General features: G+C 44.9%; 1 protein-coding gene across 2 annotated transcripts in view; it reads right to left on the minus strand.

The window, feature by feature from the left end:
- Window positions 1–27,328, minus strand: part of LOC119165579 (glycine receptor subunit alpha-4) — a 212,181-nt gene that overhangs the window by 87,051 nt on the left and 97,802 nt on the right. Inside the window, exon 1 of one of the 2 annotated variants that reach the window (XM_075873767.1) lies at window positions 15,612–15,958. The exons of the other annotated variant lie outside the window; for it this stretch is intronic. The gene's annotated coding sequence lies outside the window, so the exon portion shown is untranslated. Of the gene's footprint in view, window positions 1–15,611; window positions 15,959–27,328 lie in introns of those variants that run through there. 2 annotated transcript variants of the gene reach the window in all.

Below are 27,328 nucleotides of genomic sequence, written 5' to 3' on the forward strand. Positions count from 1 at the left end.
GAAAAGGCATTCCAACTTGCCTAAGTGCGAAAACAGATCCACCACAACTGGTATGCTGGTCGTGACGAAAGTACACTAACCCCCGTGGTCTAGAACGTCCCTTCACTCAACGCTTCACCTTCACTTGAGAAAGCTGATGGGAGCGCCGTCTCTAGCCCCGGCAAGTCACTGCATATCAGCGATCATCTGCGGCGATTCTCGAGTAGCGCAGCATCATTTTGAGCCGAGCTTTGGCACAGTGCTCAACTCTGTCAAATGAAGGGTGAAAGTCGACTCGAGGAGCGTTTGTGAATACGGGGGTAATTTACTCAGCAACTATTTGAGACCCGTCGTAGTTAGACAGTCACCGTGGTTTCTTCAGTAATATAGTGCCTCCCTTTCAAGAGAAACCAACCGGGAACTGCTGACCAAGCTTCACGACATCTTTTAGGCTCGCTAGTGCCACTTTCACCGCAGCGGTGCTGCCCAAAGTGATTTTCGAGATAAACAATCCTACAAAGAAGCAAGTTACAGAGTTAAGAAGTTTACTAACGCTGTTGCAATAAAAGTATAGCTCAATCTTCGCATGAGAAAGATGCTTCGAATGCGTTAGCATGAACGCGAGTGATTTAATGCATGCTTCCATGGGCCCAGACGACGTCACGGCCACCTCAGGGGTTCCACATAGGCATAACAACCCTGTTAACGGAGACATGCGTACAATCTAACTGGTACATTGCGATTCGCCTTCGCACGCATCTTTCTTACACAAGCTTTGCGATCGTTGTGCTTGCAATGCACCTCACTGAACTTGCGACAAGGGATTTCTAAACAAGGTAGTGAAAAGAAATTAAGAAACGGTCGGTGGAGTCGATGCCTTGGTAGTCACGTTTCATAGTACGAGTCGGCAGAGGGACTCTCTTGGGACTCTAAAGTGCAGCGCGTCGTTAATTCTTGCCAGATAAAAAGAGGAGAGCACCTATTTACAGCATGCAGTGTGGGAGTTCGTGAAATGTCATTGCCCGGTAGAAGCACCGAAAGAAGGCTTCTCCTAGCATCACATAAAAGTGACGTAGACTAGAGAATGCTGGCATAACAGAAACGACTGTCATTTTTTATTTATACAGATATTATGTACATTAGAGCAGCTGGTCTCAAAACACCAGAAAAGCCTCGTCGTCACTATTACGAGTGTCCCCTTTGATGTCGGTGGAAGGCAACAAAACAAGTACTTTATACCAACTTGAAATGATATAAAAAGTTCCCTTTAATTTGGTTTGTTTTATAGTTTTCTACTTACACACATATGCAAACCTAGTGGTAAATAGAGGTGCGTGAGGAAAAAAAGCCGCATCAAAAGTGGCCTGAGGGAGACCTCAAGTCGTGTTGAGGGAGTTCGAACTGTAGGTCTACAGGTCGACTACAGAGAAACTGGGAGGAAGCCTAAGGGTGGTACTACAGTCGGTCTACCTAAAAATTCTGTTTATGTCATTGCGATCTAGTGAATCATTCAACGCACACTCATGCGCCCCCAGGTGAAGTGTTAAAATATCCGCCGTCGTAGGGTAGAGATAGTGGTGCTGCATTGTCAGGTGACAGAAGCAGCTTCAAAACGGTTGGTTGTCTCCTCTATGGAAGAGGAAAAACCAGGCTTGTTGAGGGGATAGGCTTACATTCCTCATCACGTGCGGAAATAGGCTGGTGTCCTGTGTCACCCTCCCCCTTGGTGGAGTCTACATGACTGACTGAGCACAATCACGTAATGATGCCACCATGTGAATTCTTCGAGCTCATACATCGTAAAAAATTGTGACGGTGTTGTGACGTCGTAGATGACAAACGTGTTTTACTTTATTGCGGCAGCACTGTGGCGTCACTTGATGCGGTCATCACGTGAAATCACACCTTGCTGAAAAATCGGTTCACCACAGAAGTACCACCGAAGCAGGTTAAGTGCCACCGAATACGGGGAGATAGTGGTTTTTGAATAGATTGATATGTGGGGTTCAACGTCCCAAAACCACCATATGAATATGAGAGACGCCCTAGTGGAGGGCTCCGGAAATGCAAACCACCTCGGGTTCTTTAACTTGCACCTAAATGTGAGCACAAGGGCGTAAAACATTTCCGCCTCTATCGGAGAGTGGTTAATGAAAGAGGAAAAAAAAAGTACGCTATTTTGTTCTTGGCGTCATGGAGGCACAGTCAGCGCCTTTTGGGATGAGAAAAGGTAAGTAAAGATAATAAGAAAAAGAGAACATAGAAGAAACAACGAATGAAAGATATCGCAAGAGGGATTCTTGTCAATGCAGTCGGTAGTTCGTCTAAAGTGATCAGTTCCCCAGAAGAAAGGTAGTGGAGAAATGCTCAGACAGACCTACAGGAAGACGAGAAGGGTCCTCTCGCCGTTGCTGCTGGCCTCCTCCAAAGTGAAGACGACGTCCGCGATTCAGCCTGCTGCGGAATAGTAGTGCTGGAAGAGCGCGTGCTGCTTTTGTAGAAATTCCTTTCCTCTGCAATCTGATTTGAGCGTGCCACAACTATGGCTTCAATGAGCTTGCAGAGATGAGGAAGACGGGCCTGTAGGATGTGATGGCTGCACACGGGTGTCCTGAATTGCAGACCGGCACAGCAGGACCTCACGTAGGGTGCGGCTCGGCCACACGCCACTGAAAGTCCTCAACAGGCGTTGTCGTGCAGCCACATCCAGGTTGCGCAGCATCTGTTATGTTATGTTATGTTATGCCTTCAGCACCAGAGACACTACGGCGCTTGGTTCTGGCCATCGTCATCATCGTCATCATCATCATCATATTCATCATCAACCGCCTGACTACGTCCACTGCAGGACGAATGCCTCTCCCATGTTCCACCAGTTAACCCGGTCCTGTGCTTGCTGCTGCCAATTTATACCCGCAAGCTTCTTAATCTCATCTGTCCACCTAACCTTCTTACTCCCCCAAACCCGCTTGCCTTCTCTGGGAATCCAGTTAGTTACCCTTAATGACCAGCGGTTATCCTGTCTACGCGCTACATGCCCGGCCCATGTTCATTTCCTCTTCTTGATCTCAACTATAATATCCTTTACCCCCGCTTGTTCGCTAATCCAATCTGCTCTCTTCTTGTCTCTTAAGGTTACACCTACCATTTTTCTTTCCATTGCTCGCTGCGTCATCCTCAATTTAAGCTGAACCCTCTTTGTAAACCTTCAAGTTTACGCTCCGTGGCTAAGTACCGGCAAGATACAGCTGTTATATACCTTCCTCTTGAGGGATAGTGCCAATCTACCTGTCATATTGTGAGAGTGCTTGCCAAATGTGCTCCGCCCCGTTCTTATTCTTCTAGTTACTTCAATCTCGTGGTTCGGCTCCGCGATTATTACCTGTCCTAAGTAAACATAGTCTTTTACAGCATGAAGTGCACTTGAAGTGCAACTTGAAGGTTCTGGCCAGTGCAACATTATTCTCATATTCGAAAATGCACTCCTGGCAGAGAGCTGCAATCAGACTGGCCGTCTAGGCAGGCTGGTGGTCTTATGGCGGCTTGGGAGCAGGCGCAAGACCACATGATGGCCTAGTGACAGACCACAGCTGGTGGTGACCGATGGGTGGGTCAGTAGCAGTGCCGTGAAGGGATCGGCAACCGCTCGGTCAGTACTTGCGCATTAATGCCCAAGTACATAGCCTCAGCAAGGATGGGTTGCCACACCATTGGTCCGATGAAAAGTGATTGTAGAAGCAACTATGCTTTGGCGCTGATTGCGTGGCTGAGAGAGGGTCAGATGCCCTGCAAGCTCAGCCTCCCATGGCGGTAGGTATGTCACTGCCATACCGTATCCACACCGTTAAAATGTTCGATGTGCTGGGTTCTGGGCTTTAAGTACCGTGTCGAAGCCCTGCACCTCGCAGCCTGTCAGATTGAGTGGTGGAAGTCTGGTGCAAGATGGTGCTCTGGCACTATGCACTCGATGGTTACGGACTGCGCGGTCGCTACTCGGCAGGGTGACATTGAGAAAAAACTATTTCAGCTCAACAAACATGAAACCTGGGGTTCAGCAAAAAAAATCACGCCATATTCACCTAATGAACAATGATAAGTGGGCGAAGCTTGAGAGGGGGAGATCATCGGTAAACCGTAACTATCCTGTGAAAAGTAAGCCCATTACAACTTTAAAAATTCGTGAGACTATGCGTATATTATACAACTGAACCTTTATTTTTGTTCTTGTTCATTTGTTGTTTCTTTTCTTGGTTTGTTCTTTCTGTTTCTTTGTTCTCATGGCGGCTGGATGCGGAATACTTTCGATATAACGGTCAACGGCTTCATGGTCTATTAAATGAGCGAGATAGGTTCTTGCACTGGCTGCAGTGGGAAGTTTGTAAGCACTAAGTCTATGCATGCCCCTCATTGTCGTAGGTTGCGAATGGATACATCTGGGTGCGCATTAGAAAAGCATGTGCTGCACAATTCAGTCATTACTAATGATGTCCGTCCATCCGTTCGTCCGTCTGTCTGTCCGTATGTCACCCACACTAACACTACCTGCTGAGTGAGCCATACAACTATACTCTCTTTCACTACTTTGGTTCAGCACTATCAAAGCTACGGGGTGTAAGAAATCCCCATTTTTGCGCAGTGAAACGTAGTCCTAAATACATGTGCCTCAAAACTGACAGGGTTGGCTAGCATTGGGGTTTCTTGTGTTTTAAGCCTCATCAATACATGCAATGTTTATTATTCTTCACATTTCTTTCGTACGCATTTATTTATTTGTGTCGTTTGCCATCTACAACTGTGTTCACAATTCGAAAAGGCAACACTCAAGTAGAAGTGACCACCCACTTCGACTCGGACTCACTCTTGCTACATGCCCAATGCACTGACAGCAGTAAATAAATGGTGAAATCAGCCATCGATTTGTTTCTGCTCATTCTGGAACTAAAGAATCAGGCACGCTTTGTCGATATTAGCGAGATATGCGGATTACTATGCCCAATCTTCTAAGCCTAACGCACCAAGGCAGTGTTCTGACTGCGTCTTCAGACCAAGAACACTGCATCTCCACATATCGAATATGCAACCTCGCACATCATTCCGTGTGTGTCGTATTCTCCTTCGGTGAAAAAAAAGAGTGAAATGGAGTGTTGACGCAGGAGACGCGAAGGAATGCCTCGGCGGAGCAACAAACATACGAGAGCCACGAACAGCGTCGGAGGGAAACACCCACCATGTGAAGTTATGAAGTTGTTCGCAGGCGTGAGATTCTACCGATCTTCAGCAGAGCAACAAGCTCACGCTTCTTCACGTTCCCGGTGTAGTTGCTTGTTCACAGCTTTATTGCATTTTAGGTTATTAAAACAGCCATAATAAATGCAAAGATGACCACGATTCATTGAGCAGTCGCCGTAAATACGCTGAGCAGACGACACGGCACGGATGAATACATGTGGAGGGGCTGAGCACCCTTCCTCTTGATTTATGGGCCTTTTGCCTCTACAGTGCTGAAGGAACCTTCTAAAACAGAGTATAGGCTGTTATGAACTAGTCATTAGACGAGCATAGACAGACCCGGGGCTTTCGGAGCTTGACCCCTAAGATTGCAGTGTGCGCCGGTGTTACAACTTCAAAACTTCACCTTTTGAAAGAGCACTGCAATACTTTTTCAGCATGGTCAGAAAACGCTCCCTATATATCAGTATTAGAGGCTCTCGAGAACATGCGAGCGAAATATTATAGCGCAGCACGTGGCCTGGAATTCACTATAAATTTTCTTAGTCAGCTAAAAAGTGCTTTTTCTTTCTTCAAAAATTGATGGAAAATGCTCAAAAATTACACGTACATTGCCCATCTATCAGTTATTGGCTGATTTGAGCATGGTGCCCTCGGTCGTTACAAAGATCGCCGCAAGAGGCCGTCACTTGTCCACGTGTGCGCGCTGGTTCACACTAAAATAGCCGCATAATCAAGGAAAAAAAAGAGTGCTCAAAGTCACGAGGAGCACATGACCTTTTTTTGCCCCTCCCATTCCTCCAAGCTTAGCTTCCAACGCTTTCGTCGGGATGAGAGAAGAGAGAATGCGATTTCGGTGCGGTACAAATCTTTGTAACTTTGCTCGTACTGGACAGATTCCTAAAATTTTTGCGGCCCAAAAAATTGTTTCAGGGCACCTTTAAGGGCTTTACTCGCGTCCAACCCACAAACGTGCCACACATTGCAGATATGTTTCGAAAAGGGCTGTTTAAAATAGATGACTTCACCATAGATGCATGTTTGTGTCTCTGATTTTATGTGAGAAACTTGATTGCCTTCGTAAACTTCGTCGGGTGTTCCGACACTGCTTCAAAGCAAAACATAAAATTATTCGGTACTGACCCATTTTAACCTATAAATTGTTTGGACAGATGACAAGCAGCGAGATTTACCCAAAGTTTGTTACAGTTTTCAGTTTTTGATGAATCGACATGATACGCTGACAAGGTGAGCCTCTAAGGTGAGCCTCTAAGGTGCTTCATGCCTCAAAACACTTGCGAATATCCGCACGCACGCTAGACAGCTTCGTCAGGAGAACTGTAATCGATATCTCCCACTGCACGTGCTTACCAAACAAATAGCTCTTTTGTTGTGTAAACCCCAAGAATCGTTTTTTTTATGCCAACATAAGAGCAAGGAATGTTGCTGCGAGAAGTCAAACTGGAAGTCTCAGCGTTCTTACTTCGCTTTTGTAGTGTGCACGAGGTCCTCGCAACGATTTCAAAAGTACACCGGGCACCAGCTTCAAGAGCGCACAACCTAGCCTCCGTATTTGATTTTGCGTGGTGTGTAAATTGATCTTTCGGAATTCATAGAAGTGCCGGATAGTGTTGGATTGAGATAGAACGATTAGGTAGCGCTACAGACAGTTTTCCGCAGCGGCGAATGGGCGCTGCCACGTTTGACCACGTGATCTCATAGCCTCCTCCTCCGCACTTCCCCTTTAGCGCCACCGACTGGTGGCAAATTCACTGCCACCGCTACCGCGTTGAAGGCCAGCAAAGCGGGCGCAGCGGTTAAGGTTAAGTGCAGAGTTGCCAACTGCCACCGAGGAAACAAGTGAACGGTTCAGCCAAAACAAGCCCCAAAAAAGCGGCGGCCCTTATACGATTAGTCTAAAATAAGCGGAAGTTAAACAGAAGCTCCTATTCTTGAAAATTTTGTTGTAGTACAGAAGAAAAACTACGAATCAATCGAGAAGATCTACAAATATTTTTATAAAGATAAAAGGTGCATGAATAAAGGCACGCATTTTTCTAGTCTTACACTCATTGTCTCTGACATCTGGCGGATCAGAATAATCTATGGCATTCACGTCCGCAGTACCATACACGTTTTTTTTGCGTTGAATAGTTACATCGATTCTGCGGTCGGTTGAAAGCTTCGCCTGCGATCTCCACGAAATATAAGGCAATAGTGAACTTGTAAGATGGCGCTCAGCAGTACAGTGCATGCAGCTTTATTATCGTCTCCCGTGACTGGCTGTAACCAGCCCTTTAGCAGCGGTTCATTTTCCCGCTCTTTACAATACTTCTTGCTTTAATTTGACCACTTCGAAGCCGTAGAAATGCACTACTATGACACGGGGAGTCAAGAGATGAACACACCTGACTAGCGCAGACTGACAACTGATCTTTATTCATCAAAACAAAGCCTCCAGGTATACTCTTTTCCCACCCAACATGAACGCTGTGCATGAGCGAATCGGCATCTTGCAATCATTCAGATAAACTGATAAAACGTTTACCGTGGAAGGTGCAATCTCACATCATAACGACGTCTTGTCTCATAAGGACACGGACGCCAGTTCCTCTTCGGTTTCGCTGAATGATAAAGAAACGTAACTGTAGAACAAAATATCAGATTCCACGGTCTACAGTGAAGGTTTTATCAGTTTATGTGAATGATTGTAGGATACCAATATACTCATGCGCAGTGTTCATAAGGTGCGCGAAAAGAGTATATTTTGTGGTTTCTTAGTGAATAACGATCAGTTGTTAGTGTGCGCTGGTCCAGCGTGTTCCTGTTTTTTTGTGCCCTCGGGTGTGTGCGCTAAAGTTTCAATGAGCTAGAAGCACCGACTGGTGTCAGGAAGCGTAGTGTCGTCATGTTTGATAACAAATTGCATGCTGGGCGATGCAACCTTATTTTCCGAAAAGCAAAGGTGAGCCCCCCACACCCCCGCAAAAAAAAAAGCGAGAAGCGACCATAAAAATTTGCAGGTGTCTTGGCGAAAACAAAAAGTGCAAATTCGCTTTAATAAGCTGAACTGGCAACACTGGTTATGTGTTAAAACGGCAGACAGTGCGGTGAGGACCAGTGTTTCACATACTCTCACATTGTCCCCCATTAGCGCAGCGACCTCAACAAACTGCTAAAGAGATATATTTTCTTGTTATTCTCGCCCGCGCCCGCATATTCTGCGGGCACGGGTGACCCCTTTTTCGCCATCGGCTGCAAGGACACGTCCGCCACACGCCACATCGTGGCCGCGCCGCCGAGGAGAAGGTCGCGGTGCTTCAGTAAGGCGGCGCCATCTATGTTGTTTTAGAAAAACCAGCTGCAGAAAATTTTCTGTAAGAAGCAGTGGTATTAACACAATGAATTTGTAAAAAAATGCATCTGTAGGCGTGTTTGCGTACATTTTCCCCCCATATTCTGTGTTAAATAGTTTTTCTCAAAAACATAGACATGTCAGGGCCACAGGCTGCTTTTCTCAGCGCAGCTCTTGTTTCAAAGCGAATAATGGAAAAAGTAAAGCAAATGCATAACGGTACTTTAAGAGCAGTGAAATGTCATATATTGAACTTTACCACACGTGAAGGGGGAATTTAGAGGGGTTTCGCAATGATCAAATAAACCATAATAATTGATTGATTGATATGTTAGGTTCAACGTCCCAAAACCACCATATATATTTGAGAGATGCCGCAGTGGAGGGCTCCGGAAACTTCGACCACCTGGGGTTCTTTAACGTGCACCCAAATCTGAGCACACGGGTCTACAACAATTCCCTCTCCATCGGAAATGCAGCCGCCACAGCTGGGATTCGAACCCGCGACCTGCGGGTCAGCAGCCGAGTACCTTAGCCACTAGGCCACCGCGGTGGGGCAAGCAAGCCATAAACACTGGTAAAATATGAAAAGCTGTTCCTAAATGGTTTTCTTGATGAATGAAACGCAAAGTCTTTAAAAAAATGCTAAGAGTACTGCTTTCATATTGTATTGCGCAAAAAATAGTCCCTAAATAAAAATGCTGTATGGACCGCTTTGCTTGTTACGTGCACTGCCTGCCCAACTGAAATGTGTCCCGCCAGGCTGATTGTAGGGTTTGCTTATAATTAATCGCTCAATGCGCGATGCGTAACACGAAGAGGTAAGGTTCGTATTCAGAAAATTATTTATCGCACAGACTTTTTATCTTTTTTTGGAATGTGCTTGCTTTCGACGTTTGTAGTGCAGCAGGTCATAACAGTATTTTTTCTACCAAATGAAAGCTGCTGAACACTCATACCGATTGTACGGCTGAATCTCATAGGGAGCCCATATGTTTATTATATCCAGCATAGTGAAAGCAACGGTTTATTGGGCAGTGACATAAGGGACACCATATTTTTTTAAATAATTTCAACGCAGTAGTTGTGACACAAATATCACTTAGTTTGCGTTAATTGATTCATATAAAACGAACAATAGGATACATATAAAAATGAAAGAATACACAACCAAGCGAAAGTATACGAAAGAAAAACAAAATCAAACAACAAACCAAAATTTCTTTTATGTAAAGGGAAAAAAAGATGTGCGGCATACGACGAATATAGTCTTGGTAAGGATGCAGATGTGACGTTGCCGATATTCAGCATCAATACAACAATTTACTCTCGGATTCGACTGTAAAAAATGAAATTGTTTATTTCCTTAAAGTAAAATGAAGCCGAGAGAAAAGCTGCGGTGTAACTTGACTATATCTCCCAGCCCTGAAAGTACATTTTAGCGACGCAGAGCTAACTAGGCTGTCTAGAATAAAAATAAAAAAGATTACTTCAGCGGTGAGGCAACAATGATATCATCCGGTGCATTAACCAGTATAAAAAAAATGACAATGCACCAGCAGGCTTAAGAGGCGGACTTATGAGCATTTTTTTTGATAATTTATAACATTGGTTACACAATGAAACATTTTTTATCTCTGCTGAGGGAAATAATGGCTTAAAATAGATGGCTTTGACTGCGCCCGTAATGCTGCTGCGAACATTTTTTATTACAAAGAAACTAGTCTATTTCTTGGTGCTCTTTGTATACCAATCAGTAAATTATGTTCGCTCATAACTTTAGAACCATTCAACGAACATAATTCTAAGCATTGCAGATCATAGACATTTCAAGAAAAAAAATATGCTGTGGATAGCTAGAGAAATTGGCAGAGAAACAAGTTTTTTAAGCTAGATCATTCTGAACATGCTCACGATTTTTTTTTGTGAAGTTTCAAAATGAAACGGAAAATTATGTCATGTGTGCCATCACAAAACAGCAAACAGCCAGCCTATTAGGAAAACAAATCCGCACATGTTCTCGTTGCTTTAACTTTCAATTTATGACTGGCCTAAATTACAACTTGTGGTATTTGTCGTTCAGTTTAGCAACTAAAGCCTAGAAAAGAAGCAATTCTTCGTTGACTACTGTTTCCGTGCGTACTTCCTGTTATTTGTCATGCTGCGCTTTATCGATAAATCAAAAAGGAATTATTTACTTTCGTCGTGCAGCAAAAGTTGTTAGGAGATCGTAATGTCGTCGTAGTTTTCCGCCGCCGCTGCCGCCGGAGTCCATACCCAATGTGGCAAGAAATGAGAAAAAAACTCAAAAAATAAAAAAGAAACTTAAGGAGACAATGGGATTTGAACGTGGGTCCACTACTTCCCAGCACGGCATTCTACAACTGAGCGCCTTCCTTGCTGGAAAATCGGTTATAAACTGGCCTTAGGCAGGCTTGATGTCGAGAAAGGAATCACGTTATTATGAGTCCTAAAGTGTTTTAGAAAATCAAGGTAACAACCAGGCGTCACACAATGCTAATTGCGTAACGACTTGATCACTTTATGCTTCACGTGCCCCATTAGAAAATTTGTTCTTGATCACCCATATACTGTGGCGCATGCCCATGGACACTCGCACAGAGGGGCGCACGGACGGACGCATGAACGGGCACACGCACAGACAGACGGACGCATGGATGGAAGCACGGATGGACTGAACGACGCTTCGCCCCACTCATTATCATTGTATCTTTGATTCCGTGGACATGCTGTGATTTTGTTTTTCATCGTCATCAGCCACTGCATAAATAAATTGCACAAACTTCCTAGTGAGTGTGTAGCGGATACCACGCTTCTTCGAAGGATGACGAAAGATAGCATAGTGTTTGCAGGCGTGCTACAAAAAATTAGGAGTATTATTGCGTAGTGGGTACCCATCAAGAGTGCATGTAGCAGTTACCCAAGGAGTGTGTGGAAAAGGCTCTGAAAGGCTGCTCTTCTCAGCTTTCGCAGTGACTGTGCTGCGCGTTTGGGGCAGGCTTGGCGTTTTTTTTTTTTTGAGGTTTCACAAGCTAATAATTTACGTATGTAGTTCTTAGTCGACGTTATTAAAACATTAAACATGCGGCGACTCAGTTGAAGCCAAGAAACTCTCGAAGTTCATATACTTTCGAACACCCGTCAGACAAGTTAGGCCGTCTATTACTGTTATTATCTATTCAGTGTATTAGTTTTTGATGCTAACTAGTGAGAGAAGTAAAGTGAAAAGTTGGGCGAGTTGGTGCTGGTTCATGATGATACGGGGCGCGAAAAAACGACACACAACAGAGAAGAAGTACACAGACGACGCGCTACTAGCAACTGGAATATTTTATTCAGGAAACACCATTTATACCGCAGTGACGTCCACTTTAACCCAACGAATCGGCAAAAAACTAAAAATACATGCTCAGCATGCCTATAAGTAACGTTGCAGATATGCTATCTCCCCTTCCTGCAGACTGATAGAGGGGTGGCTGATGCAATCATTCCCCTCCCTCTGGATAAAGAGGGCTTCTATAATCTCCCTCTCCGCTGAGCCCCTGTGCCTGTAGATTACAGTTGTCTGCTCAAAAACCGGCTTACAGTTACCCTGATCGCATCCTCTGCAATGCATCGCCAGATGCGTGAACGGCCTTCCTATTAAAGAGCTGCTGTGCTCTCGCAACCGCACGTTGAGGCATCTACCAGTTTGCCCTATGTATGCCTTGCCGCACGACAGTGGTATTCTATATACAACACCACGTGCGCAAGGAACGAACTGCCTTACGTGCTTAATGGCACATCCTCTTTTTTCACACTGCTTTGGCCTACCTGTCTTCTTACCAACCGCTGGGCAGATGCGGCCCACCTTGTTTTCTGCGGAGAACACGAGATCCACCCCATACCTGGGGTGGATCTCGTGTTCTCCGCAGAAAACAAGGTGGGCCGCATCTGCTCAGCGGTTGGTAAGAAGACAGGTAGGCCAAAGCAGTGTGAAAAAAGAGGATGTGCCATTAAGCACGTAAGGCAGTTCGTTCCTTGCGCACGTGGAGTTGTATATAGAATACCACTGTCGTGCGGCAAGGCATACATAGGGCAAACTGGTAGATGCCTCAACGTGCGGTTGCGAGAGCACAGCAGCTCTTTAATAGGAAGGCCGTTCACGCATCTGGCGATGCATTGCAGAGGATGCGATCAGGGTAACTGTAAGCCGGTTTTTGAGCAGACAACTGTAATCTACAGGCACAGGGGCTCAGCGGAGAGGGAGATTATAGAAGCCCTCTTTATCCAGAGGGAGGGGAATGATTGCATCAGCCACCCCTCTATCAGTCTGCAGGAAGGGGAGATAGCATATCTGCAACGTTACTTATAGGCATGCTGAGCATGTATTTTTAGTTTTTTGCCGATTCGTTGGGTTAAAGTGGACGTCACTGCGGTATAAATGGTGTTTCCTGAATAAAATATTCCAGTTGCTAGTAGCGCGTCGTCTGTGTACTTCTTCTCTGTTGTGTGTCGTTTTTTCGCGCCCCGTATCATCATGTAGTGAGAGAAGACTTCGTTGAAAGTTACTGAGTCACCCTTTACATTTGGGATTTCCTTAAAAGCTTCATTTACGGTAGGCATGGCAGACTAAGGATGTATGGTAGTCCTGTACAAGTACACCATTATTAGTATTTGAAGAGCACCAAAACTCTCGGCAGCATTGTATGGGATACTAAATGTTTGGTGTAGAAAAACAGAGGCGAGATACAGCAATGACGGTAGCTAAACTGTCACATAATAACTGATTTTCCATATTACACACATGGAAAAGAGCATTACCGGGCACCACAGAGAGTGTGTAGTATATGCTGCCAGCTGGGGCATCAGTTTCCTTTCCTGCGACGGGCAGTCGTGCAGTCTGAACAACCGTAGACTGGCAAGCAGTTTGGCAAAGTACTCTCCAATTTTCGCTTCCCAATAAACGAGACACCTAAGTGAAGTTTCAATAAAGGTTGCACGGGAAGGTGCATGCCTCTGTATTCTCTCTGAAACACCCACTTCATCACTCACCGGAGAACGGCGAAAAACATCAAAACTCACTTACGCCAGTCCATCTATCAAATAACGCATTATTTAGGTTCAGAGTGGTATAGACACTTTATGCGTGTCACTCAAATACTAATTCAGGTTGCAGTTTGTTTCAAAAATAGAGAATATCTATAGAATGTAAGGTTGAGCTTCCGGCATTCCCTTAATGATTTTTCGCACATGTCACAGCATGTATTGAAAACCGAATAGAGTCCTCGTTGTCGCGGAACAGGAATATTAAGTCCAGGCGCATTTCTTTCGTGATATTACGATATATGTGAGAAATAAGAATGACAGGTGGGGGTGGCAGTCGCACCTTCCTGAATACCATGTCCTTACCAACATTAGAGTGAGTAATGTCAACACGTTATTAGATTGTTCACTGCGATATTTGGCAGGATTGAAAATAATGCTAGTTACAACAATGGCCAATCTGAGTCTTTGTTTTTGTAAGAAAATGTCGTCACTTTAACAACTGGCTAGGGTTTGCTCATTTCAGTAGCTCCTCCCCTATACCACGCATGTTTAATTACAATCTTTGCAAACGAAGACAGACTTGAAATAGCGTGCTCACTTCTTCTACAAATGTAGACGTTTTTCTCGCGTTTTAATGGCGCATCGAAAAGTAGATATTGCTATACTTTTATTGTGTTCATTTCTTACTTAACTTTGACTTTTTACGTAAGGGGCCAAGTCTATCACATTTGAAACATAAATTCAATGTGATCGCGTTTGCGGAAGTATGGTTTACGACACTGAGAACTGTAATAGCCAAAATCAGCATAGCATCAAATAGTAATTAACATTAATTTAGGACAATAGGGAACATTCCACAGGTAGCCAATGGGTGGGAAAACAACAGAGTACATCTATAGACCCTGTCCAAAATGCGCATTTGTAACACTTACGAACGTGAACAAATAGTCGACATACAAAGATAAACATCTCCGTAGCTCAGCTACATCCCGATTGTAATGTCATATTTCAGGGCTCAGAGAAAACTACCCTCCTTCTAACTGTTACTACAGCCGAGAGCTCTGGAGGAGAGAGAAATAAAGGCCCTTTATTGGAAAAAATGAAGATTTTGTCGAGAGAATATGAACTTCGAGAGCTCTGGCACAGCTAAGAAGCTCATGTTGTCTTTTAAAAGGAACTGTGAAACAACCCGAATGTCTTTACCGTAGGACTACATATTGGCCTTCACAGGCATCATTTCATTAGGGCTGGAAATGCGTTCAAATGGTGTTCGTTTTTTCCCTTCTGACGTTGCCATTCATAAGGGGAGGCAAGACAAATTCTTACTCTTTGCTTAGGCTGATTATCAGCACTTTTCAGACTATTTTAAATTTGTGGAGAGAAGTTTTTCGAGCTTAAGCTTGCTCCAGGCAAATGCGACTTAGTCGTATAGGTGCGAAAGTAAAGTATAACGATTGTGCAACAATGTTTTTTCACGAAACAACTATTCAAAGCGTTTCAATACTATTGTCGTATGTTGTCGTTTCTTTTTCTCGTACAACGTTTTAGGAAAATTTTGTTTGTTTCAGTACCAAGCAGCGTTTGCCCGACACTGCATTTTCAATACCAATAAAATCAAACAATTTGTTTTTCCAGTAGTTTGCGCGTATAAATACGCGTGCCGGCGCCTGGCTCTACAAAAGGACGGCATCATGACGAGCGAAAGAGAAAACGTTTTTTTTTTTTTGCGCAGAAACACCATACATACAAATATAAAGAGTTTGCAAAAACATTGGCGTGCTGAGATATCCAGTAATAAACTTTGTAATAAAAAAAACAAAAGTGAGGAAAGAGCTGCATGGTAGAATAAATAACTGGGAGTGCCTGCAGCTCTGCTTACAAATTAGTCTAACCTATTTCATTATGGAAAGCCACAGAAAAAAATTAAGACGGTCAATCGCTCCATAGAAGTAAATGTTCAAGAAAAAAAATAGAGCACACAAATGGAAAACATGCTTACCTGTTGAAAATAGTAAGGCGTCAGTAATTTGACGATTGCAGTTCAGAGGCTTTAGGTTCTTTATCCCATAGGGCCGAAGATCCCACCCGTGTGGCACTTTTGTGGTCACAGTTCGTGGAACACCTGTGTGTTACATGCTACACCGCCGGTGCTAGCGGTGATACAATAAGCCACTGCGCTGCAGCTCTTAGGTGTACTTAACGAAAAAAAGAAGCTCGCAGTCAGTACAGCATCCCGAACTCCGAGACAAAAACCCGAAGGACCGTGCGCAGCCTGACGAATGCCTTCTGCGCCACGCGCTGTCACAGTCGCGAAGCACGGGAGAAGCGCGACGAGCGCGAGCTACCGTGAGGATCGCGAGCGAATGCCCCACGCTGAGAATTCGCCGCGCGAACGAGAGACGGGACCAATCCCTCTCACTCTCCTCGATTATTCTTCTCCTCCACCCCTGCATCCTTACTTTCCCTCATCCTTTCGGCTTTCTATCGCCTTCCCGAAGAATCACCGCTGCTGGAGTCGCCAGATGGCGCCTTGTTTCAACATGCAATTTCCCATCAGAACTGGTGGAAGTCTCGGTGATGCCTCGCCGATTTGCTCGGCACCGGGGTTTTTGTCTCTTCTATATAGAATACAGCACGGATAGCAGAATTACTAGGAAGCTCTTTTGGGGAATGATCTTTGAAAAGGTGGCATTGTTAACCTTAATTGCGGAGAGCTGTTCGATGGCCACACAAAGGTAATTTTACTCTTTCCTCTTGTAATCATATCGAAATGAGAAAATATGTTGCTTTCTTCATCGTGGCGGCACATACTGTAGTAGCAAAGGAAAATAAATCACGATATAAAGGCAACAAGGCTAATATGTCGCAGCTCAGTTGGAACCCCGTTTTTGGAATGAAACTTGAAACAAGTTTGTGTTCAGGAAAGCGTGGAAAAAAGTTAGCGATGTCATTTTGCTTCCTTAAAAAATGTGACTAAAATGAACAAGGTAGTGTTGCTGTTGAGGCCTTGTCAACTGCCCAGGTTTTTTCACTTCCAGACAGGTTGTCGCCTCCTCGAAAAGCTTTTGTTGGAGGGAACCAGATTGAAGAGCCGATGAAGAGTACGAGCGGTTTAAAACATATTTACAGAAAGAGAATTTGAAGCGAGACTGACCCCCAGGCATTCACATGCCACTTTTTGTCCTCTCGCCCTCCCTAGAAGCCAGGCCTAGGGAAACGCAGAAAGATGTTTTCATCCAATCAGGTCACCGCTGCTGAGGGTCGTCTTGCTGGCACCGCCCCCAACACACACACACACACACACACACACACACACACACACACACACACACACTCAACACAAAACATGTATTGTTCCGGCAACGCTGCCACATTCGGGGAATCATGCCGCCAGCAAACGTGATGTGATTAGTCCGTCGTGTCGCCGCTCGGACCGACCACCCATGCTGTCGAATGCGGTGGACGCAGGCCAGGCAGCTTTATTGGCACGTGCTTGGGCATCTGGCATTAATTTGAACGTCAGTAGCCTATTAATCTGAGACGCACGGTGTTGTGGTCCGACGTTCGTTTTCGGTAGATACTCGGCGTCACGGTAGGGTTACTTGCTTCTGGTAGAGTTACTGTATGTGCTATGTATAGGTAGCATATAGGGCTAGTATATAAAGGTATACTGTAGAGTAACTCTACTTCTTGCGACACATAAGCGCCACGTGTCGCATTTCCGCGCTGGCACCAGCAACAGTAGTGCTGCGCTGAGTAATTGCACCCACGCACCTCCCAGTACATGAAGAACAGCCGGGCGTCTTCGCGCTCCACCTTACCGCCACAAAGTGAGGCGGCTGCCTTTCTTCCGTCCGGCGCCCGCGGCAAAAGGTGGCTTGCCGATCGCAACAGCTCCTCTGGGGCCAGGAAACTCTCGAGCAGCCACGATCTTATTTGCTGGCATGAGCGGGTTTCGGAGTCGATGATGACAGCAGCCATGCAGATCGAAGAACCTCGCACAAACAAAGGGAAACAGCAGACAGAACGATACAGGCACCGCTACAACACGCACAAGTGTTCATAATCTGCATTTATTCTGCCAGGCCTATCAAAACAAAATGTTCAATAAACAACGCAAAACTACAAGCACCGTTGAATTTCGACACCTCAGCGGCACATCAAGGAAAACAAGTGACCCGGTTCCGTCTTCAGTTTTACGCAAGACAGAAATCCTTTACATACAATCGGATAAATCCACTTGCGAACTATTCAGGCATCAGTTAGAAGATATCTATAAAGAAAAAAATCTACGTGTATGCTCCGACTTTACAGTTTGTACTACTAGAATGCTCGTCGGCATTCCCATCACTTTTACTTTTCTTGGGCCGGACGAAAAGTTTGTACTTATAGAGGACAAAACTATGTCGGAGCAAGCGTCCACTATTTTCAGATAGTCATTGCACTCAGACAGTGCTTATTTTCAAAGGAAAAGCTTACATTGCTTAAGAAATCAACAAAACCTAAAACAGGTTACCGAAATACTATCCGGTAGGCGAAATACCAAAATAAAACATTCCAAAACCAAAATATTCAAACGTTCAACACAGAACAAACAAGTCCGGTGACGACCATATTTTGAAAGCTTGCGGCTGTCATTCATTTCGCTGCACAAGTTGTTTTTATTCTAAAACGTTCTTCGAAATTATTTGTCAAATCGCATCGACGCATCAATGACGAGACAGCTCTCTTGAAATAAACATTTGATGAACAGTTAAAATACCAGAAAAACACAAGGCTTTGTGCTATCAAACTTTCTGAACAAAACTAATCTCATTTATCAGAGCGACTACAATGCTCTCATCAGACCTCAGTGCCTTGCGTCTTCGCTTTCAAGACCTCGCTCCGCATTTTAAAAGACAACGAACTTCCTGAAGTTGAGCTCAACCTTATCATACAAACCTTCCTTTATACAGTGTGCTAAACAAACTCCTGGACCTGCCCTGCTTCCTAACTTGCAAATTCTCTTGTATTGCACCTGATGGGGCCTTAATCCAGGTGACTTTCGAGTTCGGTAGCAGCTACAGAAGAGGTTATAACTTGCTCGCTCTTTGTTGTAACACTTTGTTCAGTGGTAAGGCTACATTCCCTACTGTTCTACGAAAAGAAAGCCAGAAGCGTGGGCAAGAACGAGTCTCACCCCTTTATTTTTTACTTGCACGCGCGCTGCTTTCCTGTATTGTGGCTTTTCGTCGTCGAGATTATTCTTTCTTGACACAGCACCTCTTCTGCCGCTTGCGCTTGGCCATACTCATCGATGGAAGTTCTCTCGAGCTACGCGCTGTAGCTGTTCTATTGTTTCGTCATATTGGCATTGGGAAGAAATTTCGCGCGAGTATCTGCTGCACGGATTGCGTCATACTATTACTTTTTTGACGTTTATGTCACCGTCTTTCTTAGCTACAAGTTCGTGATAGTAACCTCGGATATATCGATCAACGGGCACTTATAAGGCCTAGATGCCATTCCATTCGCGTCGGTAGGGGATACCAGGGAGCCGCTCCATTTTCGAGGCACCTCCACCTCGCTTCTGACTTTTTATGACTACTGAAAAGTGGCTCGTCTCCAGAAAGAGTGCTCTCTGGGTTTCTTTCTGAACGCCTGCCGTGCATAGCGATGCTATATCTAGTCTTCAGTTTATTGATTGTAATTCGCAAACGCGCTAGGTTAGCGCCTTTTTTCTGCTCGCCACTTCTTGAATCTCTGTCCCCTTGAAAAAGCCTCTCAAAACCAAGCGAACCCCTTGCCAGCAATATTACTTTCTCACTTCTCTCCGCTTCGTTGTACTGTTGCATCCCACTATCTGCTCTCTCACTGTCATCTAAAAGTGGGCGCTTCTCGTTGGTACAGCTCAACTTTTGAAGCACCACAACCTCGTTGTGCTTGAAGTTAGCGTTTGTCTGCCCTGACGGACGATCAGTTTCGAGTTCAGGCACGAGAATTGTCCCCAGCTTTACATTGACAACTTTAGAACTGCTAAGACAAACCTTGGCTCCACAAGGAACACTTTCGGGATACGTCCTTTGCCGTGGACCAGTGATGGCCTCGTCCTGTACGCGCTCTACAATAACCCGCTTGTAGGGACACGCATCTTCCTCCAACAGGCTCTCATAACTCGCGAACCGTCGCTCCTTTGTTGCAAGAGGAGGTTCTGCGAGTATCTCACTGCCCTCATGAGTGCCATTTACTCCTTGAACGGCTAGACACATTTGCGGAATTTCGAGCTGTATCCTCTTTATCGCCATGTCTAATTTTTCTCTCTCGTACACTCCCTTAATTTTCATATTGTTCAGAGTCTTCAAAACAGGTTCCCAAGAAGTTCGATGTTTTTACATTGCTACCACTTCGATTTTTTTCTGTTAGATTACGCTTTTTCAATTTTTCATCACTCTCCAGTTCCAATTGCCTACACAACAGCAACAATTCTGTCTTACGCAACTTCCTCAGGTCATTGGTCACTGCTTTACACGCTGTCCCTGCCCTATCACTGATGCTCAAACGCACGCAATTCGCATCCCAACAATTTTACTCCCAGAAATTAAAAACATTAACCCCGAAATCGAAAGCCTGACCAACCTCTATGCTGAAACCAAACGCTCAGGCACAATTGCAGTGCCATGACATCGGGTTAATCTCATCCACTGGTCACCAGTTTTCGAAGTGCTGAAGTCCGTAGGATCCCTACGCTGTCACCAGTTGTGGATGGTTGAGGCTTTGCTGAGCGCACAGGTCTCGTCGCGTCCAGGCAGGATGCCGCAAACCTCGCCGTCTCAAAGCACTGCTGTTGAAGGGAACCGGGCTGAAGAGCCGATGAAGAGTACGAGAGGTTTAATTACACCATTTCAGAAAGAGAATTTAAAGCAGGAATGAATCTGAGGCATTCGCCTGCCACTTTTTGTCCTTTTGGCGTCCCTAGACGCCAGGCCTAGGGAAACGGGGAAAGATGTTTTCACCCAATCAGGTCACCACTGTTGAGGGTCGTTTTGCCGGCACCGCCCCCAACATACCCACACACACATAATTCAAAAGATCTATTGATCCGGCAACGCTGTCGCGTCCGCGGAATCATGCCGCCAGAAAACGACATGTGATTAGTCCGTCATGTCGCCACTCAGAACGACCACCCATGCTGTCGAACGGTGGTCGCAGGCCAGGAAAGTGCAATGGCATGTGCCTAGATATCTGGGATCGATTTGAACGTCGGTGGCCTATTAGTCAGAGACCCACAGTGTGGTGGTCCGACGTCCGTCTTCGCTGGAAACGCGGCGTCGCAGCCTTTCTTCCTTGGGAACATAGGCGCCACGTGTCGCATTTCCACGCCGGCACCAGCGACATTAGTGCTGCGCTGAGTAATTGCAACCACGCATCTCCCAGTACATAAAAGGCTGCCGGGCGCCTTGGCACTTCATCTTATCCCCACAAAGTGAGACGACTGCCTTTCTTCTATCCCGGCACCCGCGGGAAGGGGTGGCTCGCCGATCGCAATAGTTGCTTGGTCTCCAATAAAGACGTTCGTAAACTCGAAAGTGGTGGTTGTTAGCACATTAATTGATTGATTGATACGAGGGGTTTAATGTCCCAAAAGGACCATATGATTATGAGAGATGCCGTAGTGGAGGGCGGCGGAAATTTTGACCACCTGAGGTTTTTTAACGTACACTCTGAGCACACGGGCCTACAGCATTTTCGCCTCCATCAATAATGCACCCGCCGCTGCCGGGATTCGAATCGGGGACCTGCGGGTCAGCAGCCGAGTACCTTAACCACTAGACCACCACGACGGGGCGTTTGCACATTGACTGACAATTCATGTGGAGTTCGACGCACCTAAGTGGTGGTCCCCTCGTTACGTTCGTTCGACATCGATGATGATGAAAATATTCCCTTAGGCTGGTTTAGCTTGAGCATTATACAGTAGGAGGGCAACGGAAACTGTTATCGTAACCAGTCCTGCACAGCATGAGTTATGCACGGCGTCGGCGAAAATAAACTCATTGATAAAGAAATAAAGGGAAAAAAATATACGGGGATTGCGAAAGCGAGAATATAGAGAGAGTGTGTTAGAATGAAAAGAAACGAACTCAAAAGCATTCAAAAATAATCAGACAGAAAGAAAAAGAGAAACACAAAAAGAAATAAACAAGGCTGATTATGAAACTCAATAAGTTTTATTGGCGCAAGCGCTACACTTGGCGAATGGGCGCCATGAAATGGAATGAAAAAGCGGCTATGATCTGTGATTCAACGGTGCTGTGTAAAGTATATCAGCATTGATTTGTGGGGTTTAATGTCCCAAAACCACCTTATGATTATGAGAGACGCCGTAATGAAGGGCTCCGGAAATTTCGACCAACTGAGGTTCTTTAGTGTGCACCCAAATCTGAGTACACGGGCCTACAACGTTTCCGCCTCCATCAGAAATGCAGCCGCCACAGCCGGAATTAGATCCTGCGACCTGTGGGTCAGCAGTCGAGTATTTTAGCCACTACACCACCGTGTCGGGGCTAAAGTATATCAGCAGCGAACTATGATATTTCTACGTGGCTGTAAGGGGGCCAGAAATTTCACCTCTGAGGCGGGTTAAACAGACAAGTATTAAAATTATGACGGTGGCGTGAAATGCGTGTAGTGAGAATGAATGGAGGTGGGCGTGGTAATAAAACTAGGATGAGGATATATGGAAATTGCACGAATGCCTCACCTCGTCAACTCCCTTGGGCCTGAGGACCGCGAGGCAGGTGCTTTGTTTGTTGTAGCCATTGCAACAACGACCTCTCTTTAGAGGTTGTGTAACGTATCACCTTGGAGTATGGTGGGAAAATAACGTACAGTCTCTTAAAAAACGCATACAGATTATTCCTGTGTAGAAAGCGTTCCCTTGCCAATGAACTTTGGATGCAGAGGAAACTGTTTTCGATAAAGTAATAATTTTTTTTCCTATAGCGTCAAACTCACTGCACTGTACGAGAATGTTGAGAACCGTAAAAGGTTCTCAACACACAAATGCTCACAAATGGCTTAGTCACCGCTGGACAGAAGATATGCATGTGTGCTGTGTGTGTTTTTGTTTGTAATCTGGTAAGTGTTATTGGTATGTGGCGTGATGTGGGCACCGGTGGCCGATTTCCAAGTTTCGGTTTAATAAAGCGTAGTTTATTTTGCGTTTGCCTATCCCATAGGCACTACCCTGCGCTTTTTGTTTTGGGGAGGTGTTTCAGGTGGAATACAGGGACTGTTATGACTGTATGGGCGACAGCGTTGCCTTGGGTGGATGCTAGAAGTTATCTGGGAAGAGATTTTCCCTGTTATCATGGCACCCTGGCACCCAGCACACTACTACGTGTTGTTTGAGTTTGTATATTGTGCATTAGAGAGCGTAAAGTGACAAAATGGCGGGATTTGTTATTTATGCAGCGATTTTAAAGCTGTCATGACGCTCAAAGAATCAGTGCATACAAGATCTCATTGCAGTTTCGATTCCTTAATCTCCTTAGCGGCCAAAAGTATCGCGTAAGCTTCTGCAGTAAAGATGCCTAAATGGTGGTGCGTCATGCCAAAATCACAAAAGAACGGTACAATGGCAGCATAAGACGCACCAGTGAAAGACTTTGAAAATCCGCAAAGAATTCAGGGCAGGATTTATTGAGCTGCCGTTCAAGAAAGTGTGTACGTATATGTGCAGTAGGAGCGTGTTTTGTTGCTTAAAAAATAAATCATAGCTATTGAACTGCCAGTGCCACGGCAGCGAATATGCGGTGGGAGTCAGACAGTTTTCAAGAAGCGGCACACCGGCATCTTCAGTTAGACCCCTCATGCATAGTGAGAAGGTCACCTCACCAAAGGCCGCTTATCATAAAAGATAGAAGAGAGCAAATTAATAATTGTGGAGTCTGCCGAGTGTTCCTTATCTGTATTTACTTTCAAGTAATACATGAAGGACATATAATGCTTTAGAAGGCAGGGTGACTACGAGTTCGAGTCCATAAATAGGCTTTCTGCAGGGCTTGTGGGAAATGCACCTGTAGAGAAGTGAATGCCCAGATGATAAACAGGGTGAACAGTCTTCAACGTGCTCGCTGCGGCAGAATGGTAGACTGACTTCATAGTATAGTCGTGGGCGTACAAGGCTTGTGTACAACTTTACGAGGCATTTCTTGTCAGTATCCCATGATGTACGTGACAAGACCTTTAAACATTTATTGTTTTCATACACTTGTTTTTGATATACTTTATGTGTGACACAAACATTAAATTTGCGTCTAAAATCAAACCTAAAATTTATGTTCTGTTTGTACAGATAGGTGTTGAACCTGTAGGTGTATGTCGGGATCGGGAGGCAGGCCCCTTCTTTCTCATGAAGTGAACACATGTGCTTTTTTCGGGTATTAAAGCGAAAACAATTTTCATCCACCCATTCCACCATTTTGTTTTAACCAAGTTGAACCAGTCGCTCACAAGCCACTAAGTTGCCGGATAGAAAGCCTACGCGCACGCCATCCACATGAGTGCAATGAAACATGTTCCTTGGGATGTGCAGACGCAGCGAATTCATTTTAACTATGAAAAGCGTGCAGCTGATGACGCCGCCTTGTGGTACTCCCGTTTCCTGAACAAATATTCGTGAAGGCACGTTTCCCACTCGGCCTCGAAAAGTGCGATTCGACAGGTTACTCTTTTTTATAGCCAACATTCCACGTTGTACACCTAAATTGGATAGATCTTTCCGCATCCCGAATGACTACGTTGTGCCGTATGCTTTTTTTTATTTCAAGGAAGACTGCGAGAACACATTGCTTTTGTACGAAGGCTTCACGGATTTCCACCTCGATGCGTACGAAGTGATCAGTGGTGGATCGACCATCTCGAAAGCCACACTGGTGTGGGTCAAAGAGTTTGCCTTACTCTAGAAGAAGTATTAATCGTCGGGTAATCGTTTTTTTTTCAAAAAGGCTACCGAAGCAAGGTCTCAGCGTGATTGGCCTGTAACTTGTGACGGAGGACGGATCCTTGCCCTGTTTTATTATAGCAATGACAATGGCTTTTTCAAAGAGGAGGATATATGGCCGGAAAACCAGATAGCATTGTACAGGGTAAGAAAGGTTTTTGTGTTTCATGGGGTAAGTGTTTCAACTTGCCGTATATGTTGCGTTGAGAACCTGGAGCAGATTCATTGCAGCTTTTCATTGCTGCCTGTAGTTGTGCTAAGCGGAATCCTTGAATAAAAGCCTCACTATTTGCAGATGTTTTATCTAGCATTTGTCGTTGACATGCATGTAGCCTTGTACCTTTGGAAGTGGTCTGAATAGTTTTTCGAGCTGGATATATACTTTAAATGTGCTCCAAGAGAATCAGCTTAGTTTTCCAGGTTTTCCCCTTGTTTGTGCAGTAAGGATGTGAAGTGCGTTGGTTGACCTTTTATCTTTTTATTTGTTTACGCTTTTCTATACCTTAGTCTTCTCTCTACAAAAATTCACACCAGATATGAAACTCTTCCTGATCCCCCTTCTCACCTATCAGCGTGTCCTCCATCACTGTGATTTCATGTCTAAAATAATTAGCTTTTCAGCGGTAGGGGAAGTGCTGAAAGCCTTCACGCTTCTTTTTGTTTCTTCCGGGCTTTGCGGCAGCCGTCGTTCCACCAGGGAACATGAAGTTTATTCGTGGCACTCGTTTCTAGTATAAAATTAGTAGCTTCATTGATGATGGAAGCAGTAAAATACTCCAAAACAGCGTCGATATTAAAACAACACCAGTCCGGTGACGAGCTTTTAGTAGCGTTGCGAAAACCCCTCCAGTTGGCTTTGCCAAGCTTCCACCGAGGCTTCACGGGATGAGGATTCTTTTCACGTATTCGTTTTGAGAAGTATTGGGAAGTGATCGCTCCCGAAGGGCTTCTTAACCATTTCCCAGATAAAATCAAGGGTAGGTGATGCTAACATCGACGGAAGACTATTTGTTGCTTATGGGACTAAAAAATATGGGCTCTTCTTTCTCAGTATAAATTAAAATTCTCAGTAAGCCTTCTTCGTGCGTCGATACGAGAGTTGCTCAACAGTTTCCCGTGAGCGTTAAAATCACCGAGAACAAGTTAGAGTCCCAGAAACTCATCTATGTGAAAATGGGATTCGTGTTTGTGTAACAGGGAATGAGGGGGTATATGTATTTAGCCGACAGTAGGCAGTTAGCGCGAATAGCTAATTACTCCAGTGCCGTTCAGAGCGGAAAACGCTGACCTGGTGTATTTCTGGGGAGTATAATCCTAATTCCACCAAAATATGTGAGACATTCATGGCGGTTCTTGCGAAAAACGACGTAATGACAGACGAAATTCGAATGCTTTGGATTTAGGTGAGTCTCTTGTACACACAGAGCCTTTGGAGAAAATTGGGTAAGGAGCTCTAGTATATCGTCTAGATTGTGTAGGATGCCTCTAACATTCCATTGCAGTAGTCTTTCTATCTTGAAAGCGTGCGTGCTCTGTGTCTAAGAAGAAAAAAGTGACTCGATTTCGAAAGCTTTTGTGAGGCCGTCTGATTGGCATTTCGCCTACTTTGGAGCGGTCGAGGGAATATCGCCACTCCATGGGCGCAGCCTGCGCTAGCACTCCTGTGGCGTCGATCGCCTCAGGAGAGGCACCGGATGTTCTTGTACGTAATGTTAACTTTGTGGTGTCATAAAGCACGGGAGAATCACTGGAGACGTTGTAAAAGAACGACAATTTACTTAACTCTGAATAAATGCACAAGATACACTGGCTACAAACGCCACACAGGCGAAGCATGCGTGAGTCTCTGTCAACATCGTCGTCCTCTTTCACCATAGCGACCTCGGGGCACGTACATCTTGTGCACGCACTCGGAATTTGCCAACGTTCGGACATCCTGCAGCGCTTAACGTCCTCATTAAGTCGTTGTCTGCCAAGTTACATAGATGATTTTTGCATGCTAACGTTCGTCCATCGTCATTTAACTGCTTAATTATTGACACGACAGGAACAATATCAACTAAAATGCAAAAATTGCCGAACACTGACTTTCTAAAATCGTCACATTGAAAAATTTTGCCAGTTTGTTTGCATAAAAGTCACATCTCTCGGGCTTCTTGAGTGGCTTAAGCTCGTCATAAAAACTTAGCACAGTGAAGTTCTTTACACACGGGCAGAAAAATAAAATGACGAAAAGCAGTCCCGAAGCATGGCTGGTTCTACGCGTCTGCGCTGTGTGCTCGTGTAAAACTCTGTGTGCGCACATGCCTATGCACTCTCTTAGCTGCGCTGTGTGTTCACTTTCCGGCCCACACACGCTAATACGCAAAAATGGTAGGGGACGGGTTATTGTAAGCGATGATGACGACGCTGATGATGATATACGATGTTTATTAGCGCAAGGGCCATGGGTTAACGTAAGTGGCATACAACACATACACTACTCCACACACAAGTAAAACACCAAAATAAACGAACAAATAGAAACAACGAATGGAAGCACAAGTGGGCACTGGCGCTGCTTCGCATGTCCACACGGGTTTTTTTATGGGAGATGGTGTAACTTTTTATATGCGAAACATTTCTTAGCAAACTTCGGTGGGTTTCACCATATCTATCTATCTATCTATCTATCTATCTATCTATCTATCTATCTATCTATCTATCTATCTATCTATCTATCTATCTATCTA

The sequence above is a fragment of the Rhipicephalus microplus genome, chromosome 9 (assembly GCF_043290135.1).
Source record: "Rhipicephalus microplus isolate Deutch F79 chromosome 9, USDA_Rmic, whole genome shotgun sequence".
In the NCBI taxonomy this organism is placed as follows: Eukaryota; Metazoa; Arthropoda; class Arachnida; order Ixodida; family Ixodidae; genus Rhipicephalus; species Rhipicephalus microplus.